At 43.5% G+C, this 19,621-nt stretch overlaps 1 protein-coding gene across 20 annotated transcripts in view; it reads right to left on the reverse strand.

Annotated features, from left to right (window-relative positions):
• The window catches only part of LOC123996746 (receptor-type tyrosine-protein phosphatase F-like), a 454,750-nt gene that overhangs the window by 223,806 nt on the left and 211,323 nt on the right, over positions 1 to 19,621 (reverse strand). Inside the window, exon 1 of one of the 20 annotated variants that reach the window (XM_046300403.1) lies at positions 431 to 558. The exons of the other annotated variants lie outside the window; for them this stretch is intronic. The gene's annotated coding sequence lies outside the window, so the exon portion shown is untranslated. Of the gene's footprint in view, positions 1 to 430; positions 559 to 19,621 lie in introns of those variants that run through there. 20 annotated transcript variants of the gene reach the window in all.

The following is a 19,621-nucleotide window of genomic DNA, read 5'->3' on the forward strand; positions in this document are numbered from 1 at the left end:
TTTGTGGGGAAGGCCAGTTCCTGTTTCGCATGACATTGCCCCATGCACAAAGTGAGGTCCATACAGGAATGGTTTGTCAAGATTGGTGTGGAAGAACTTGACTGGCCTGCACAGAACCCTGACCACAACCCCATCAAACACCTTTGGGATGAACACTGACCTCGAGCCAGGCCTAATCGCCCAGCATCAGTGCCCGACCTTACTAATGCTCTTGCGGCTGAATTGAAGCAAGTCCCCGCAGCAATGTTCCAACATCTAGTTGAAAGCCTTCCCAGAAGAGTGGAGGTTGTTATAGCAGCGAAGGGGGAACAAACTCCATATTAATACCCATGATTGTGGAATGAGATGTTCGACAAACAGCTGTCCACATACTTTTGCTCATGTAGTGTATCAATCAAAATCATTTCACAAATGCAAAATACACACTTACTGTACACTGTTTTCACCGGTTTAACACAGTTGCAGCCGACAGTATTATTTGAGTGACAATACGTTTGTGGCGTCCGTCCGTCTTCCGTTTACACACAGGTGTTCGGCGACGCAGATAGCTGATTAGCACAGCAATGCCTCTGTGTTCTGTCTGTTTTCTGTAAACAAGCGCTGTAACATCGCTGATATGAAAGACATGTTCCTTATATTTCCAAAACAAACCGCATCGCTTGTGGTACTAACGTTAAGAACGAGCGTCGTGGCTCTTAGCAAAACTCCTCCAGCCAGAAGATACTATCGTCAATAGGCGCTATTTATCATCTATGAGTGGGTTAGGCAGCATTGTGAAACAAAGTAGCAGGATCACTGGTATAAACCTGTATCAGACACGAGTCATACTCAATCTATTCTGAGGAACTCCCAGCATCCCTTGTTTAATTCATTGACGATGCTTCCCTCCCCAGAGCGCAGATACAAGCTCCCTAAGTTTAAAACGAGCAGGTCTACACTCTCCTTCATCACAGCTGCTACCTCAACAAGCTGTACTATTATTGTGTACTGTGTACATATCGCTGTACATACTGGTTTTTGTGTATATTCATGTCAAGTGTTCATTGTGTTTAAAAAAATGTTTTTGCTGCAAAATGAATTCCTCCTCGGGATAATAAAGACTCTACTCTCCTCTGCTCTATTCTGCTCTGTTCTGCTCTGTTCTGCTACTCCCTAGAAGGACAAAACCTAAGGAGGAATCAGAGACGAGGCTGATCCTCTGCTGACTGTACCAAGTATACGTTAGGACCATCAAGGCCAGACAGAGAGACAGAGAAAGACAACAATAACACAGGAGTAGGCAGCTCTGGGCAGGTTCTAGGGCTTTCACACTTCCCTACCAGTTAATGTTCAGGCAGTAACAATGTGTGTTTTAAAAACACGGATACCAAACTGCCTGCAGCCAAATCATGTCAAAAAAGCCTGCGAACCAAAACCGTCCAGTGCTGTATTGTACTTCCTGTCATGTGTTTGGTTGTTGCTGTACTTGACATACCACTTCCAGTGCCTGTAAGTCTCTCTCATTAATAATGATATGAAACTAGCCAATCAAATGAAACTTTATTTGTCACATGCGCCGAATACAAGGTGTAGACCTTACTGTGAAAGACTTACTTACAAGCCCTTAACCAACAGTGAAGTTCAAGAATAGTTAAGAAAATATTTACACAATAAACTAAAGTAAAACATAAAAATAATAAAAGTAACACAATAAAATAACAATAAGGAGGCTATATACAGGGGCTACCGGTACCGAGTCAGTGTGTTGGGGTACAGGTTAGAGGTCATTTGTACATATAGGTAGGGGTGAAGTAACTATGCATAGATAAGAATCTACATCTTAAATATGCTTCTCTATCATGCCTGACTAAATGTGGAATGAACCCAAACCCTGGAATGAACCCAAACCCGAGGCTTGACCATTTAGAAACAACAAGTCTCTCTGCCTCCCAAAAGGCTCCCTATCCCACTACTAAAGTAGTGCACTAAATAGGGAAAATATTGTCATTTAGGATGCAGTCTGTGTCTCCTATCTCAGAGGAGGGGGTATCAAACGGAACACAATTAACTGTCTGGGATGACACACCATCATATTAAAGCTCCATGGCAACAAACATTAGAGGGATAATGATGAGACAGAGATGTAATTAAATATTCCACTGAACTCGTCAGAGCACCACCGCTGCAGGCTAACACATGCACACACACACACACCAGGCTATCACAAATATATGCCGACAAAACATACAGTATTCTGCCTGGGTTCTCTAACTATGTCTCTCCCTCCCTCCCTCTCTCTCTCTCTCTCTCTCTCTCTCTCTCTCTCTCTCTCTCTCTCTCTCTCTCTCTCTCTCTCTCTCTCTCTCTCTCTCTCTCTCTCTCTCTCTCTCTCTCTCTCTGTGTGTACGTGTGTGCATGTGTACATGTGTATCTCGGTTCCTGGCAGTAGATGCATTATGCAGAGCTATGCCTGCCCTTGGGGAATCAGGCCTGTTTTCAGAGAGCAGGGGGATGTGTATGTCAGTGTCTCTGTGTTAGGGTGCAGGTACAGGCTGCGTCCCAAATGGAATCCTATTCCCTCAAAATTGTGCACTTATTAGGGTCCATAGGGCTCTCATCAAAGGTAGTGCATTATTTAGGGAATAGGGTGACACTTGGTACAGCCACAGTATCTGTAGGGGAAGGGTTAATCAAACGTGATGTGTGGGCGCGAGATGTAGGGGGTAGTGAGTAGGACTGAATATTTTCCTGGTATTTTACAAATGTTTCATCCCAAGAATAAATCACTTTTCTCCCAGGTAACCCGGCAGTGTCATTCAAAAGCATTATAAAGCATATAAATATGTCTGGATTTGGTTGGAACTTTGATCATTATGAACATTCTTCCCTGACGCTATCTGAGCCTGACGAGCCATATATTAAATGCGTTTTATGAGCCCTACATTAACAACATTTAATGAGCCCAAGCCCAAAAAAACTGTAAATTATTTTGCGTTTATCCAATACATGTATGATATAGGCTACTGCACATTACGCACAACAGCAAAACATAAAGCCCATAGATGTAGCTAGCTATATACTCTCTTGGGTAGCTGCAGTAGGCTAATCTTGTGAACTGTATAACTGTACCGTATTGTATTATACTGTATTGTATGGACTGGAATTACAGACATCGTTCAAACCATGAAAAAGCAAAAGAGAACATGCGATTCTGGAGCAGCACATGCGGACTATAAAGTTACAATTATAGGCTAGTGAATTTAATTTACATTTTGAAATATAATAGGGCCTATTTGTATAATTAGTAGGCTGATGCATAGGCCTATATACCTTTCATAATATTTATCCTAATGTTATTAGCCTACCTCCAATTAATTTCGTTGTCCTTACCTTCATCATTCTAATGACATCCTTCAATAATACAGGACTAGAATTAGATGCAGAATGCTTTCACGAAGATTGAATGGTTATGGGTCTGAATAAATAACTGCTATAGCCTACCGCCATCGCATGTTCTCGCGTCTTTCAAACTACCTGTGAGTTGTTCTATTGGCTGCTGTATTTAACAAACTACCCGTGAGTTGTTCTATTGGCTGTTGTATTTAACAAACTACCCGTGAGTTGTTCTCTTGGCTGCTGTATTTAACAAACTACCCGTGAGTTGTTCTATTGGCTGCTGTATTTAACAAACTACCCGTGAGTTGTTCTATTGGCTGCTGTATTTAACAAACTACCCGTGAGTTCTATTATTGGCTGCTGTATTTAACAAACTACCCGTGAGTTGTTCTATTGGCTGCTGTATTTAACAAACTACCCGTGAGTTGTTCTATTGGCTGCTGTATTTAACAAACTACCTGTGAGTTGTTCTATTGGCTGCTGTATTTAACAAACTACCCGTGAGTTGTTCTATTGGCTGCTGTATTTAACAAACTACCCGTGAGTTGTTCTATTGGCTGCTGTATTTAACAAACTACCCGTGAGTTGTTCCTGTATTTAACAAAGTTGTTCTATTGGCTGCTGTATTTAACAAACTACCCGTGAGTTGTTCTATTGGCTGCTGTATTTAACAAACTACCCGTGAGTTGTTCTATTGGCTGCTGTATTTAACAAACTACCTGTGAGTTGTTCTATTGGCTGCTGTATTTAACAAACTACCCGTGAGTTGTTCTATTGGCTGCTGTATTTAACAAACTACCCGTGAGTTGTTCTCTTGGCAGCTGTATTTAACAAACTACCCGTGAGTTGTTCTATTGGCTGCTGTATTTAACAAACTACCCGTGAGTTGATCTATTGGCTGCTGTATTTAACAAACTACCCGTGAGTTGATCTATTGGCTGCTGTATTTAACAAACTACCCGTGAGTTGTTCTCTTGGCTGCTGTATTTATCAAACTACCCGTGAGTTGTTCTATTGGCTGCTGTATTTAACAAACTACCCGTGAGTTGATCTATTGGCTGCTGTATTTAACAAACTATCCGTGAGTTGTTCTATTGGCTGCTGTATTTAACAAACTACCCGTGAGTTGATCTATTGGCTGCTGTATTTAACAAACTACCCGTGAGTTCTATTGGCTGCTGTATTTAACAAACTACCTGTGAGTTGTTCTATTGGCTGCTGTATTTAACAAACTATCCGTGAGTTGTTCTATTGGCTGCTGTATTTAACAAACTACCCGTGAGTTGTTCTATTGGCTGCTGTATTTAACAAACTACCTGTGAGTTGTTCTATTGGCTGCTGTATTTAACAAACTACCCGTGAGTTGTTCTATTGGCTGCTGTATTTAACAAACTACCCGTGAGTTCTATTATTGGCTGCTGTATTTAACAAACTACCCGTGAGTTGTTCTATTGGCTGCTGTATTTAACAAACTACCCGTGAGTTGTTCTATTGGCTGCTGTATTTAACAAACTACCTGTGAGTTGTTCTATTGGCTGCTGTATTTAACAAACTACCCGTGAGTTGTTCTATTGGCTGCTGTATTTAACAAACTACCCGTGAGTTGTTCTATTGGCTGCTGTATTTAACAAACTACCCGTGAGTTGTTCTATTGGCTGCTGTATTTAACAAACTACCCATGAGTTCTATTGGCTGCTGTATTTAACAAACTACCCGTGAGTTGTTCTATTGGCTGCTGTATTTAACAAACTACCCGTGAGTTGTTCTATTGGCTGCTGTATTTAACAAACTACCCGTGAGTTGTTCTATTGGCTGCTGTATTTAACAAACTACCCATGAGTTCTATTGGCTGCTGTATTTAACAAACTACCCGTGAGTTGTTCTATTGGCTGCTGTATTTAACAAACTACCCGTGAGTTGTTCTATTGGCTGCTGTATTTAACAAACTACCTGTGAGTTGTTCTATTGGCTGCTGTATTTAACAAACTACCCGTGAGTTCTATTGGCTGCTGTATTTAACAAACTACCCGTGAGTTGTTCTATTGGCTGCTGTATTTAACAAACTACCCGTGAGTTGTTCTATTGGCTGCTGTATTTAACAAACTACCTGTGAGTTGTTCTATTGGCTGCTGTATTTAACATTCACCAAAAAGTGCTTGCATCCATCTTCAAATAGTCTAGTAAGCTATTCTAGTCTAGCTTTTCCAAGAGGCAAGGAGCGTTTTTTAAGGAGAGGTCAGTGAAGCACAGGTGTTTGTGTGTTGTGCAAGAGACAAAAGCTATAAATTATACGATTATTTTGCAAAACCCATAATTAATTAGCTAAATATAAGGCTAATACTGCATGGAATTTATTACCGTAAAGTGGCTTGGACATCGATATATAGAGCAATATATCTATCTAGAACAGGATTATCTATTTTGGATGCAATTTGAATGGAGTTGATAGAGAGAGAGAAAGACTGCGAGAGTGCTCGCGCATGCACTGATTTAAAGCAACGATATTTGAGTGATGGGCTTTAAAACTTTTTAAAACTCAAATTTTTACAATTCAAAAATAGGGTGACCCCCGAAAGCCAGAGGGAGATGGGTAAATTAGAGGCGCATTCGGTCTTTATATTTGTGAGGATTGACGCTGGAGAAAGGACGCAGGTACAGGGAGAACATTTAATAAACTACAGACATGAAACAGGACAGGAACAGCGTCTGGACAGGAGACAAAGCAACAACATCAACGCTGACAGATGGAACAGAGGATACAGACAGATAAAGGGGAGCCAATCAAATAATGATGGAGCTCAGGTGGGTCCAATGAGGCGCAGGTGCGCGTAACAAATGGGACACGTGAAAAAGTAACAAATGGGACAGGTGCATGTAACAAATGGGACAGGTGAACGTAACAAATGTGACAGGTGCGCGTAACACATTTACATTTACATTTAAGTCATTTAGCAGACGCTCTTATCCAGAGCGACTTACAAATTGGTGCATTCAAATGGGACTGGTGCACGTAACACATGGGACAGGTGACTTAACAAATGGGACAGGTGTGCGTAACAAATGGGACATGTGTACGTAATAAATGGGACAGGTGTGCGTATAAAATGGGACAGGTGTTCGTAACAAATGGGACAGGTGTACGTAACAAATGAGACAGGTGTGCGTAATGATAGGCAATCTGGCGCCCTCGAGCGCCAGAGAGGGAGAGCGGGAGCAGGCCGGACAATATTACTGTAGCAAATGGGCTATGCTGCAGCAAATGTAGGCCGTCCTGTCACAAGAAAGATGAGGTGATACTGTAGGTCTACATGCACTGTGACCTGCATTCCACACAGAGATGGGCTGTCTGTCCCCACCCTGAGCGTTGATTCATCATGCAGAGGCTGTACAGAAGCCAGATTTAGATATTACTTCTAATTTATCAGTTCCATTTCATGCCATGCTGTTCATATAAATAATGTATTATATTTTACTGGTTTTTCTCGCGGTTATTTATCCCAGGAAAAGGGAGTGGTTTTGGGCTGTAATCCCAGCAAGATCTCGATAACTGGGTTCCTGCCCTTCAACCCTAGAAGTGAGGCATAGACGACTGTAGTGTAGTTACCCCCATCTTTCTCTCCTTTTTCCCTCCCTCCATCCATCCCTTTTCTCCTGCCTCAAAATATCCTCCTGGCCTCAACGTTTCTCCTAAACGGAGTGCTTATTTCACCGCTGTAACTCTGACACTAAGCGAGCGTTGAGCTGTCCTCGTCGCTCCGTGCTGTACTGTGATGATGTAATGGCGGCCATGTTCCACTCTGTAGACTCAAATGGCAGTTTCCCTGTAAATTGGCCTCATCCATAACGGCTGTCAATACTAGTTTAACTAATGTTGTTTCCCTTTGTGACTACATACTAACCAAGAGGCAAACAATACTGTCTGTTAGAACTATACTAAGCACTAGAGCTATGACAAATCTCATGAAGTAATGTAGAATTCCTCGTATAAAACACAGTGAGTGGGATCACTATGGAGGAATAGCAATTAGACTAGGTATCACATATCGGGAAAGAATTACACACTGCATAGACACAGCAATGATGATAACACAGCTCTCTTTTCCTCACTCTCTCTCTCTCTCTCTCTCTCTCTCATTCCCTCACTCTCTTTGTCTCTCTCACTCTCTCTCACTCTCACCACTCAGAGGGGAATGAGAAATACACTGTACAAAAAATTAAGAACACTTTCCTAATATTAAGTTGTAATACAGTCTCAATTCATCTGGGCATGGCCTCTACAAGGTTCGAAAGCGTTCCACAGGGATACTGGCCCATGTTAACTACAATGCTTCCAACAGTTGTGTCAGGTTGGCTGGAAGTCCTTTGGGTGGTGGACCATTCTTGATGCACACGGGAAACTGTTGAGTGTGAAAACCCCAGCACCGTGGCAGTTCTTGACACAAACCGGTGCGCCTGGCACAATACCCTGTTGAAAGGCACTTCAGTATTTTGTCTTGCCCAGTCACCCTCTGAATGGTACACACACAACCCATGTCTCCCTTCATGTACACTGATTGACTTGGATTTAACAAGTAACATCAATAAGGGATCATGGCTTCACCTGGTCAGTCTATGTCATGGACAGAGCAGGTGTTCCTAATGTTTTGTACATTTTAACAGACACTCTTATCCAGTGAAACAATTAGGGTTACATGCCTTGCACAAGGGCACATCAACATAATTTTCACTTGGTCAGCTCAGGGATTTGAACAAGCAACCTTTTGGTTATTGGCTGAACACACATAACCACTAAGCTCCCTGCCTAGACCAATGGAGGTGCCTTCTGTTTGACAGTCCACTAGGGAACCGAGTTTCCCCCTGCATGAACCCAGGCTTAAAGAAACAAGAACACTGTCTGTCTGTCTGTCTGTCTGTCTGTCTGTCTGTCTGTCTGTCTGTCTGTCTGTCTGTCTGTCTGTCTGTCTGTCTGTCTGTCTGTCTGTCTGTCTGTCTGTCTGTCTGTCTGTCTGTCTGTCTGTCTGTCTGTCTGTCTGTCTGTCTGTCTGTCTGTCTGTCTGTCTGTCTGTCTGTCTGCCTGCCTGCCTGCCTGCCTGCCAGCTACCTCTACTCCTATATTTGTCCTCAAATAAAATCATCTGCAGTCCACCGGAATGTTGAATCAATATTCTGCTACTGGCACAATGTCACAACAACAAGACCTTCAAAATGGCCATCTAGGTAGGTCTCTATTTGGTAGTACATAAGAGGGAGAAGGAAGGTGATGTGACCGGGGATGGGAGGGGCCAGAATTCAGGAGGAAAAGAAGATAGAGCTAGCAAGAGTAAAGAGAGAAAGATATTTAGAGGAATAGAGACTTTTTTTTAATACCTTGATTGGCCCAATAGTTCATCATTAAAACCACAAACTTTACCTCATCTTAACGAACGTAAAAAGTTAGAACCAAGCCCCCCTCCTCGTGCATTGTGTATAGAAGCCCCCGATGCCTCACAACCCCACAGACGGTGAACCAGCACCCCATATACATGCTCCAGTGGGAACTGAGGAAGAGAGAAAGAGAGCGAGAGAAGACAGAAAGAGAGAGAGTCCGAGGGGGCAGAGGTGACTTAGGTTTTCAATCTGAGGGACACGGTGGGGGATCGAGGTTGAGAGGATGTTGAGTTCGCACCAATTACTTCGCTATTTATTTTCCATGGTCACAATGGCCTGACCCCTGGGCCATGACATTCTAAATGTAAAATCTGCTCTGTGCTCGGCTCTTTCTCTCCTTCAGCCCCACGCTTTCATGACTGACAGCTGTGTATGTTCTCTCCATCACATTCATACAGTACATGACCCTGTGACTACGCTGAATTTCTTCTTCTTTTTAAATAGAGAGAAAGAAAGAGAGCGGTGAGAGAGATAAAGAGAGAGGAGGGAGAAGAACATTTGACCTCCTACATACATTATTCAACAACGGGCCTCTTCAATTTAAGGGAGAGAAAAAAACTGTGTGAATATTGAAGGTAAAGAATAGGCCGTAAGGAAAAAGTTGAACAACACGTTATTATGTGTTCAGATCCTTGTAAGGGATTTGAATGCTGCCCATAAATGTTGAGGGAACGTGGGCCGCTGTCTCCAAAGTAATAAATACTTAATCGGATGATCATCATTTAATCATAATATATTCAATTTGAGCTTAAATTGCGATTCACCTTATCAGTAAAAGGCCATTGATTCTGTATTTCTGGGGAGAATCTCACTGGGTTCAGTTCATGTCTGTAGTGTAGCAGTATCAGAATTGATAGTTAGGCTGTTCTGTTGGTGCAAGACACAAGGCATAGTACCACATGTTATGTCTGTTAAAATGGCTTTCAGATGATGTGGGGTCAATTCCATGTACTAGAATACAATTGAACTCACTCTCTACATTTGAACTGCTAGCTACACACCAACATATTACACAGTACAGTGGCACCAGAAATAATAATCCCTTCATCAGAATATATAATGAGACAGATGGAAAAGTCGAGAGATTAGTTGGATCTCTAACACATCAACAACGACAAAACGGAATGAATCAACACATACAAGCTGCCCACATGCCTCCCTGCCTAAAACATACACTGCTGTCGGAGGACCGTTTAGGGTTGGTATGGGCAGAGTTGTGCACTTGTTGTTCCAGAGGATGCCCAGTCAATGACCTTTAACCCTGAACCCAAGCGGGTGTACTATAAACAGACAGTACAGTAGCCCAGGCTGCGTCATTTCAAGGTTCTGTGTGGCTCAGTTGGTAAGAGCATGGCACTAGCAACACCAAGGTAGTGGGTTCAATTCTTGTAGGGCTCACAGACACATTTACGTTATTGTTCTAACAGTGTACTCAGGGGTAGACAACCCTGGAGTGCCCAAGACACTTCACATTTTTTATTTAACTGACCTGTGTTGAATTTAGCCAATCACTGAACTGATCAATTAGCTAAGCAGCTCAGTGTGGTAATTAGTTGGAATAAAATAAGATTTAAGTCTATATACAATGTGAGCAAATGAAGTGAGATAAGGGAGGTACAGGCACAAAAAAAGGCCATGGTGGCGAAGTAAATACAATATAGCAAGTAAAACACTGGAATGTTATATTTACAGTGGAAGAATGTGCAAAGTAGAGATAGAAATAGCAAAGGAACAAAATAAATAAATAATAGGGGAGAGGTAGTTGTTTGGGCTAAATTATAGATGGGATGTACAGGTGCAGTAAATAACATAAAGCAGTGAGGGAGAGGTTGTAGCTATTACTTTGGATAAAACCATCGTTCCAGTCATTGGCAGCAGAGAACTGGAAGGAGAGGCGGCCAAAGGAATAATTGGTTTTGGGGGTGACTAGAGAGATATACCTGCTGGAGCGTGTGCTACAGGTGGGAGATGCTATGGTGACCAGCGAGCTGAGATAAGGTGGGACTTTACCTAGCAGGGTCTTGTAGATGACCTGGAGCCAGTGGGTTTGGCGACGAGTATGAAGCGAGGGCCAGCCAATGAGAGTGTACAGGTCGCAGTGGTGGGTAGTAAAATTGATGGCACTGTGATAGACTGCATCCAATTTTTATATTTTTTATATATTTTTTACCCCTTTTTCGTGGTATCCAATTGTTTTAATGCAAATGACATCGCCGAAGTCAAGGATCGGTAGGATGGTCAGTTTTACATGGGTATGTTTGGCAGCATGAGTGAAGGATGCTTTGTTTGCAATGTAACTTTGGATTGGAGATGTTTGATGTGACTTTGAAAGGAGAGTTTACAGTCTAACCAGACACCTAGGTATTTGTAGTTGTCTACATATTCTAAGTCAGAGCCGTCCAGAGTAGTGATGTTGGACAGGCGGGCAGGTGCAGGCAGTGATCGGTTGAAGAGCATGCATTTAGTTTTACTTGTATTTAAGAGCAATTGGAGGTCACGGAAGGAGAGTTGTATGGCAGATGAGGTGCCATGGACTATAGCCGGAACCCAGCTATAAAACCAAATGAGGCAAGGAAACATTGTGTTTAGTCCTCCCTGCAGACGTATCATAGGACATTATCCAGGACGATGGTAGCTCCGCTCCCCCAGTCTAATGAAGTATCATTCTGCAGTGGGAAGGATGTGTTGCTACTGTACTCACAGTGATGGAGTCTCTCACTGACACACACCTGTCGCAGGCTACTTCACTCTGCACACACACACACACACGCACGCACACACACACACACACACACACACACACACACACACACACACACACACACACACACACACACACACACACACACACACACACACACACACACACACACACACACACACACACACACACACACACACACACACACACACACACACACACACACACACACACACACACACACACACACACACACACACACACACACACACACACACAGCTGCAGCCTGTAGTGGTACTCTAGGGATTGTGTGTGATAGCAGATAGATCTTTACAGCACCACAGTCAGCACACACACAGTGCATCCCAAATAGTGCACTATCCTATGGGCCCTGGTTGAAATTAGTGCACTATATAGGGAATAGGGTGCCATTTGAGACACAGACATAGTCCCATCAGCAGAACAGCCAGTGGTTAATACAGGACCGCGTCCCTCTGTTTAGCCTGTGTTTTATCTAATCATGCATATCCTAATGCTTTTCGCCTGAGCAGTAACAGAGGCACAGGGAATTAAGAGCCCAGTCACAGTGCACCTTTCCATAATGTCATCTGGATGTCTGTGAAGAGGGAATGAACCGAGGAAGCATGTATAGGCACGTACACGAATGGAGACATGCACACAAACATGCACGTAAACACACACACAGAATTGGTTCTGCTTGAAGTAAATATCTCAGCTCTGCCACGAGATTCAAACAATAGTCTCACAATGGCTAAATAAATTAACAGAAAGCTTAAGAAAAATAAAGAAATTAACAGAAAGCTTAAGCAGAAAAATTAACAGAAAGCTGTTAATGATCAGACTGTGCAGTGTTGGAGAAGAGAGATAAAGAGAGGGACAGCTGGGAGTTTGAGTGCTGCTGTGACATTAGCTCTCCGTCCCCACAACCTGGGAACGAGACAGAGAGAGAAAGAGAGAGAGACAGAGAGAGAGAGGGACAGAGAGGGAGAGAGAGAGAGAGAGAGAGCGACAGAGAGAGACAGAGAGAGACAGAGAGACAGAGAGAAAGAGAGAGAGAGGGAGAGAGTCAGAGAGAGAGAGAGAGAGAGAGAGAGAGAGAGAGAGAGCGACAGAGAGACAGAGAGAGAGAGAGAGAGAGGTAGAGAGAGACAGAGAGAGACATAGGTAGAGAGGTAGAGAGAGGTAGAGAGGAGAGAGAGAGGAGAGAGAGAGAGAGAGAGAGAGAGAGAGAGAGAGAGAGAGAGAGAGAGAGAGAGAGAGAGAGAGAGAGAGAGAGAGAGAGAGAGAGAGAGAGAGAGAGAGAGAGAGAGAGAGGTAGAGAGAGACAGAGAGGTAGAGGTAGAGAGAGGTAGAGAGGTAGAGAGAGAGAGATGTAGAGAGAGGTAGAGAGAGACAGAGAGGTAGAGAGATACAGAGGTAGAGAGGTAGAGAGAGAGAGAGAGAGAAAGGTAGAGAGGTAGAGAGAGAGAGAGAGAGGGGTAGAGAAAGAGAGGGGTAGAGAGAGAAAGGTAGAGAGGTAGAGAGGGAGAGGTAGAGAGAGGTAGAGGGGTAGAGAGAGAGAAAGGTAGAGGTAGAGAGAGAGAGAGGTAGAGAGAGAGAGGGGTAGAGAGAGAAAGGTAGAGAGGTAGAGAGAGAGAGGTAGAGAGAGAGAAAGGTAGAGGTAGAGAGAGAGAAGTAGAGAGAGAGGGGTAGAGAGAGAAAGGTAGAGAGGTAGAGAGAGAGAGAGGTAGAGAGAGGTAGAGAGAGAGAAAGGTAGAGGTAGAGAGAGAGAAGTAGAGAGAGAGGGGTAGAGAGAGAAAGGTAGAGAGGTAGAGAGAGAGGTAGAGAGAGGTACAGAGAGAGAAAGGTAGAGGTAGAGAGAGAGAGGTAGAGAGAGGTAGAGGGGTAGAGAGAGAAAGGTAGAGAGGTAGAGAGGTAGAGAGAGGTAGAGAGAGAGGGGTAGAGAGAGAAAGGTAGAGAGGTAGAGAGAGAGAGGTAGATAGAGGTAGAGGGGTAGAGAGAGAGAAAGGTAGAGGTAGAGAGAGAGGTAGAGAGGTAGAGAGAGAGAAAGGTAGAGGTAGAGAGAGAGAGAGGTAGAGAGAGGTAGAGGGGTAGAGAGAGAGAATGGTAGAGCGGTAGAGAGAGAGAGAGGTAGAGAGAGGTAGAGGGGTAGAGAGGTAGAGAGAGGTAGAGAGAGACAGAGATGTAGAGAGAGACAGAGAGGTAGAGAGAGAGAGAGAGAGGTAGAGAGAGACAGAGAGGTAGAGAGAGAGAGGTAGAGAGAGACAGAGAGGTAGAGAGAGACACAGAGGTAGAGAGAGAGGTAGAGAGAGGTAGAGGGGTAGAGAGGTAGAGAGAGACAGAGAGGTAGAGAGAGAGAGAGGTAGAGAGAGACAGAGAGGTAGAGAGAGAGAGATGTAGAGAGAGACAGAGAGGTAGAGAGAGACAGAGAGGTAGAGAGAGGTGGAGGGGTAGAGAGGTAGAGAAAGCATGAGGCCTGCCTGTCTGCAGCTCACCACCAGAAAAGACCTCTGCATCAAAAATAACAAAACACCCCCAGAGAGCTTCAGTACCAGCTTCACTGTATTTCTCTAGAAGGGAGTGAATACTGAATACACCAGAACAGCCATTACACTGCCTGTGCCTCAAATGACACCATATTCCCTACATTCACTCTTAGAACAGAACCTAAAGGGGTTATTTGGCTGTTCCCATAGGAGAACCCTTTGAAGAGCCCTTTTTGGTTTCAGGTAGAACTCTTTTGGCTCCAGGTGGAACACATTTGGGTTCCATGTACAACCCTTTCCACAGAGGATTCTACATGGAACCAAAATGGGTTACACCTGGAACCAAAAAGGGTTCAGCAAAAGGGGACAGCAAGAACCATTTTGGAGCCCTTTGTTCTAAGTGTAGTGCACTGCCTTTGACAAGGGCCCATAAGGCTCTGGTCAAAAGTAGTGCCCTATGTAGGGAATATGTGGCATTTGGGACTAACACATGCTGAATGAGTGAGTGTAAGCAAAACTGCAGCGGACCGGACAGCAATCAAGAAGCTAGACCCAGTGACCCATTCCCCACTCAGAGAACACTATTAACAGGCAATTTGGAGCCAGAAATCAATACATGCACTGGAGTCCTACCAATCTGTTCCCATTAATAATGGATCCAGCCACTTACATGTAGACTCTCATTTGTCGAGTAGGATTGGAGGTGATTGGAGTGGGGCAATACATTGCATTAATGTGGTTTGTTGCACTATTAGCAACATACACTGAGTACACCAAACATTAGGAACACCTTCCTAATATTGAGTTGCCCCCCTCTCCCTTTGCCCTTAGAACAGCCTCAATTTGTCAGGCATGGACTCTACAAGGTGTCAAACATTCTGTCCAATATTATAATTAAACGCTCAGAGACAACACAATAAAAACTAGAGAGGACACTTCTCACATCAGGTGAGCTGTGCCATTTTAGGTGGGTGAGACTATGTTCTTCATGTTTTCTATTCTTACTGCATATTATCATACAGTATGGGCAATATCGTTCTCTACTTTAAATTCATTTATTTAGACAAATTTGAAATTGTTTTTTGGTTATTGCAAGCATCAATACTTTTGATGGGAAACTACTACATTAATTGTAATTTGCTATTTCACTACAGGACTTTTTTGTAAGTCGCTCTGGATAAGAGCGTCTGCTAAATGACTTAAATGTAAATGTAAATAAACTTCCCATAAATAAAAACCGGAGGTGAGAACTTGAAGAACTGAAGACAGTTTCAGAAATGTTTTCAGAAATAATGTTGTAGAGGTCTTGGCGGTCTCAGGCACTGCATCGCGGCGGCGTCGCTACAAACCTGGGTTTGATCCCCGGCCGTGACGCAGCCGGCCGCGACTGGAACACTCCTTAATGCGGAGTAAAATTGGCCCAGTGTCGTCTGGGTTACTGGAGGGTTGACCTTGTCACATCTTGCTTTAGCGACTCCTTGTGGTGGGCCGGGCGCTTGCACACTGACTTTGGCTGTACGGTGTTTCATCTGACATAATGGCGTTGCTGGTTCCGGGTTAAGCGGGCAGTGTGTCAAGAAGCAGTGCAGCTTGGCAGGGTCGCGTTTCAGAGGACGCATGGCTCTCGACCATCACCGCTCCCAAGTCCGTACGGGAGTTGCAGCAATGAAACAAGACTGTAACTACCAAATTGGATATCACAAAAAAAGGGGGGTCAAAAAATGATGATGTAACTACACAGACATATTACAAAAGTATGGTTTTAAATAAAAAATGAATTCTGCAACATTTTAAATGTTGACCTCATGTTCTAGAGCTCTAGCTTCTATGTAGGTTGCAGAGCTCTGGCATCTCACCAAAACACCAACTACTTCTCTCTGCAGCCTTTTATCCAAACCTCCTCTGGCTATAGTGAATCATTTTCTGGAATAAACCATATTGGTTATGAGCTCATAGCTTCATGGGTGGTTTAGCTGGAATGAGCAGTTTGTTTTCATCATTCAATTACGTCCATAAATGAAGGCAAAATCAACAGGATGGACAGAACAGGATAGTGGTCTTCAGGGGATGGCTGCAGCTCAGAGTCTTTCCTACTCTAAACCAGGGGTTCCCAAACTGTTTCACTCTAGGTCCCCCTTCCAGCATTGGAGAACATCACGCATCCCCCCCTGCATGAGCATGCAAGCACCACATTTACTTAGATGGGCAAAAGTATAGTTCATGACATAAACTTGGCTGCCCTGAATTACCCAAGTGGGTTCTACAAATTGGCGGTGGTGCAGGGTCAGTTAGTCCGATGCAGTGTAATGCTTTGAGACCTAGTGAAAAGTGCCAAATAAATACTATCCAATATTATAATTAAACGCTCAGAGAGAACACAATAAAAAACTGGCGAGGACACATCAGCGCCATTTTAGGTGGTTGGGACGTATCCTGGACCTAGAGTAAGATGACATCATATACCATATGTTTTTTCTCTCTCTTACTAGTCCCAAACATGTCTTAAAGTTCTGCTCTATGTCTTCAAGGACATATAGAGAATAACTATGTGGACTGGGCTCCTTCAGCATGTTAAGAAGACACACTATAGTTTTCCCACCGCCCAGAACAAAACATCGCTCATCTCTATCTCTCTTTCTTTCAGAGAAAATCAATAATTCAACAGAGGAGTGAATCCATTCTGAGATGAACCACATGTGAAATTACCTTTTCTTTATTCCCCATTGTGAAGTGCATTAAAGTAATGGTCCTCTCCAAACGGACTTGAAGAATGGCAGGATAGTGCACACATTACCTTTGTCCCAAATGGCACCCTATTCCCTATATAGTGCACTCATTTTGACCAGAGATCTATGGGGCCATGTTCAAATGTAGTGCACTATAACGGGAATAGGGTGCCATTTGGGAAACACCCATGATCACCAGGGTTTCCAATTCTCCAGCTATTGATGCTGGCTCCTCTCCACACCGCCATGAATACATATTATAGAAACCTTACCGATGTTGCTGGATGGCAAATTCATATTCATTGTGAAACGTTCTCTCTCGTGTGGATGACTGCCGTGATGATTGTCAGGTAAATGCGTGTCGGTAATGCTTGGGCATGTAGAGAAAATCTTTTGGCATCCCCGAACAGACACAAACATTATTACATGAGATACTAGGCCTAGAGAACGTTGTGGTTTTAATATCGTTGAAATGAACTTGTATCATCAGTCTGATATTGTATCGCATTGTTCTCAGAGATATGTATATGTAAATGATAATGTACCATTTAGGCTGTAATTGCTCTTATAAAAGCAACAGGCGAGCAGGATTATATCTCAGACCCATTTAGAAAAATAGACAATCAAACAGTGAAACTAGATGACAAATACAAATAGGTCACTGGGTAGATTGTCTCAAGGTGTGATTTCTACTTGCACTTCAATGAGAGTCCAGGAAACTACCACCCTGTAAGGACAGGGCACACAACATGGGCACAATCTACTAAAAGACTCATTTGGTGCTTGTCGATGGTACCTGATAAAATGTGTTTAGCCAGGGCTTGGGGGCATCCCAAATGACACCCTATTCCCTTTATAGTGCACGATATTTAACAAGGGCCCTTCAAAAGTAGAGCACTACATGGAACAGGGTGCCATTTTGGAGGCAGACTTTGTCTTTGCACTCTGCTGTGATCCGAGTCATCAACAACAGAAACATTTCCTCTTTCCTCTTCAGCTTTAAACCCGTTGACCCTTCTGAAACGCTGCATGGACAGAATCTCTGTTAAGTGCAGCTTTAAGTGGAAGACAGGTATGAAAGGGCTCCTAGCCTGCCAGGGAATTGGACAGAAGCTCTGTTAAGTGCAGCTTTAAGTGGAGGACAGGTATGAGAGGGCTCCTAGCCTGCCAGGGAATTGGACAGAATCTCTGTTAAGTGCAGCTTTAAGTGGAAGACAGGAATGAGAGGGCTCCTAGCCTGCCAGGGAATTGGACAGAATCTCTGTTAAGTGCAGCTTTAAGTGGAAGACAGGAATGAGAGGGCTCCTAGCCTGCCAGGGAATTGGACAGAATCTCTGTTAAGTGCAGCTTTAAGTGGAGGACAGGTATGAGAGGGCTCCTAGCCTGCCAGGGAATTGGACAGAATCTCTGTTAAGTGCAGCTTTAAGTGGAGGACAGGTATGAGAGGGCTCCTAGCCTGCCAGGGAATTGGACAGAATCTCTGTTAAGTGCAGCTTTAAGTGGAGGACAGGTATGAGAGGGCTCCTAGCCTGCCAGGGAATTGACATTAAATGATTGTTTTAGGCTCACAGGTTTACAAAAAGATAGCAGGATCACACAGATATTGACCCATTGACTGTTGTATTTACATTGGCCTGGAACACAAAGAGATGGCCTCATGGTGACACTATAAAAGCTTACTGATTTAAGAGTGGGCTGCATGTTGCTGTTCAGAATGTTAGCCCCAGTGATAGTGTGTGTGTGCGAGTGTGTGTGTGTGACACCAAAAAGCTTTTCCTGGTCTAAAACCTTTTAGTTTACAACCGGTCGTTTCAAATGTCTCATTGTCATTCCCCACCACACGCTTGTCCTACAGGACCCTTTTTCTCATCTGGGCTGGAAAAAAAACAGAATGTAATGGTGTCTAGGCAGACAGCCAGATAGTCAAATGTTGTGCAAGGCGGAGGGGAGCTGTGTTCCAAAGGCAATTCACAATGACAAATGACAAAAGTTTCAAACAAAGTATCTTATTTGTTAAGAAAGTCTCATTAGGAATTGGAGTAGAGAGATCCGGGGCTAGAGGATAGAGCAGCCATGCATACCACCGTCTGATCAGTCACACTGACAGGTAAACAATCAGAGCTCTGCTCTCTCCGTGTGCTCTCCCTCTCCACCTCGCTCCAAGCCTCCCAGAGGCACTACAGGTAACATCCATTCAATCCATTCAATACGCACCACTAAATAGAAGATCAAAAATCATATTCTCCCTCCTCCCCTTCAGCCTTCCCACCATTCAGTGTGGCTGAGTCTCAAATGGCACCCTGTTCCCTGTACTGTCCACTACTTTTGACCAGAGCCCCGTAGAGTTTGCACTACATAGGGAATTGTGTGCCCTTTGAGGCACAGCTTATGACACTGGGGGAAGTAAACAAGGCTACTTCTTTTAACGGAGTTAAAATTCAATAAACAGACAGGCTTCGCAATAGAAAAGGAATCTATTCAGTTGTTCAGAGTGCGATATTGTTTGCCGCTGGTAGGGATACAATACCTTACATCAATGTAAATATATACAGAACAATGCCTGTATTATATAGTGTGTGTCCATGTTGAAAAACGGGACCACCATCCATAACACAACCGACATCATTATAAAAATAAACTGTAAAGATGAATGCAAGAAAAGGCTTGTAAAAGACAATACACAGACTAGACTATGAAGTATATACAACTGCTGTATGCTGAAGGCATCGTATGATCAACTGTTTATGTCTACACAACACATGAAACTACACAACACATGAAACTACACAACACATGAAACTACACAACACATGAAACTACACGACACATGAAACTACACGACACATGAAACTACACGACACATGAAACTACACGACACATGAAA

Source organism: Oncorhynchus gorbuscha, linkage group LG15, assembly GCF_021184085.1.
Source record: "Oncorhynchus gorbuscha isolate QuinsamMale2020 ecotype Even-year linkage group LG15, OgorEven_v1.0, whole genome shotgun sequence".
Taxonomy (NCBI): domain Eukaryota; kingdom Metazoa; phylum Chordata; class Actinopteri; order Salmoniformes; family Salmonidae; genus Oncorhynchus; species Oncorhynchus gorbuscha.